The sequence below is a fragment of the Dipodomys spectabilis genome, unplaced genomic scaffold (genome assembly GCF_019054845.1).
Source record: "Dipodomys spectabilis isolate Male_0828 unplaced genomic scaffold, ASM1905484v1 ptg000170l, whole genome shotgun sequence".
Lineage (NCBI taxonomy): Eukaryota > Metazoa > Chordata > Mammalia > Rodentia > Heteromyidae > Dipodomys > Dipodomys spectabilis.
The window spans coordinates 390,055-392,179 of NW_024870847.1; the positions used below are offsets into that span (position 1 = coordinate 390,055).

The following is a 2,125-nucleotide window of genomic DNA, read 5'->3' on the forward strand; positions in this document are numbered from 1 at the left end:
AACATTGTTTTTTTACCATGTGAATTCAGAAGACCAAGAACATTGAGAATGTATCACAAGTTTATACCAAAGATATTGCGTTGATACTTCTTATATTCTAATATATATTTTAAACCTAATTATTTATATTCCAATTCTATTTATTGGAATAAATAAATATCAATTTATTTGTGAAATTATCAACAAATTCTAGTAAGTTTCACAGTGTGAAATATAAAATCAGCAAATATAAATATAAAATATATAACTATATATAATATAAGAAAAAGACACATGTTTTGCATTGTTCTGTTGTGGTTACTGTATCAAAGGCAACTGTGTTTTAAAATATTATTCCATTATCTCTACCTCAGTGTTTGATAGAGTTGGACCTAAAGCTTTACCATTTGTAGATTTATAGCCTGGAGCAAGAGAAAATACTGTGATTAAAACATTACCAATTTAAGGCCTAATAACAAGGAGAAACATATGGACTTCTCCTGCAACTATGAAAATATTTGGTGATAGAAAGGCAGTAGTGTAAGTTCCTGCCTGGTTGGATGGTAGACAGGCCAGGACATTAAGTAATCATACATATGAACAATTTTTTCACCTTCTTGGCTTTAGCTACTTTTGCAATGTTAGATATAATAATTATATTTTGATAAAATACCTTCTTGTCTGAACAGATCTGTCTGGACTGTTCATCCCTCTATGATCCCTTGTAACTAAGATTAATTTTGTTCAAGTAAGACAATCTATACTATCAGGGTAAGATATTCTGATTGGTCTGTTCCTACATGGAAGAAGAGTCAAGGGTCATGTAGACATTTGTGCCAGAAAGACCTCATTTGGGAAAATGTCAGCTGCAGAATGTTAGAAATAGCTCTTAAGCAAGGATTACTTTGAATCCAATAGCTCCACAAAGCTAATTCAGTTGAATAAATAATACTTGAAAGAGTCATCACCTTTGGACCTATCTATAAATTATTGAATGCATGATCAAATTACAATTGAAAAATACTTAAAATTGGCATTGACAAAAAATTGCAAATGTGAGCAATCGGCTGAACATTATATTTTTTTTCCATTATTCACAGAATTTTAAGGAAATAAGATCAATAGCAATGTTAGGAACAATAAGGTTTCCTTGTTACAAGTAGGCACCCATGGATATAAGCCTGTATAAAGATTGCATCATTAGCTACTTAAATTTAGAGGATACTACATGCTTCAGCAGCATGTATACCCAAATTACAATATACAGATTAATATAGCACTTGCACAACGATGATATGAAAATTTGTGAAGTATTCCATATTATTCATTCTTCAGATGCAAGAAATGAAAACCCGTTATTAAAAAGTTGATTACAAAAAAACAAGTGTAACAGCACACGTAATTCATATGATTAAATTTATTTTGACATCAGTGTATTAAATCTTCACCTCAGAAAGGTGTTTAAATAGCATAAACTTTACAAAACTTTTGAAATTAGACAACATTGTCATTTTATCCCAAAGAAAAATAATATTAGGACCTAGGAAAAAAGGAATCTTAAACTGTTTCTATATGGAATACAATCTGAAAGGACACATTAATGAACCTATATATTATAAAATAATATAGAATTCAAAGTATGTCTATGTGAGAATAAAATAAATTATTAACATTATACAAACATAGACTATAGAATATTTTAAAATATTCTTTTTCAGACAAGCACCAGTATTACTTTAGTTTCTGTACTACTCATTTCAACAGATAAGTTAAAATTATGTCTGACTAAAAAATCACATACTCTGCAGAAATCATTATACATGTATATAAAAACTCTTCAATACATTTTGACACCCAATGCAGGCAATTCACTTGCAAGAATTCCATGGAATTCATGAATTTTTACAGTAAATTACTGGTGTTGCCGGCGCTGGTGGCTCACTACTATAATCCTAGATACTCAAGAGGCTGAGATCTAAGGCTCACGGTTCAAAGCCAGCCTGGGAATGAAAGTCTGTGAGACTCTCATCTCTAATAAACCACTAGAAAACTGGAAGTGAAGCTGTGGCTCAATCGGTAGAGCACTCACGTTGAGCTGAAGAGCACTGGGATAGCACCCAGGCCTAGAGTTCAAGCCGCATGACCG

General features: G+C 31.5%; 1 pseudogene; it reads left to right on the forward strand.

Annotated features, from left to right (window-relative positions):
• Positions 1–1,207: 1,207 nt before the first annotated feature.
• LOC122119501 lies at positions 1,208–1,304 on the forward strand (annotated as a pseudogene).
• Positions 1,305–2,125: the final 821 nt, after the last annotated feature.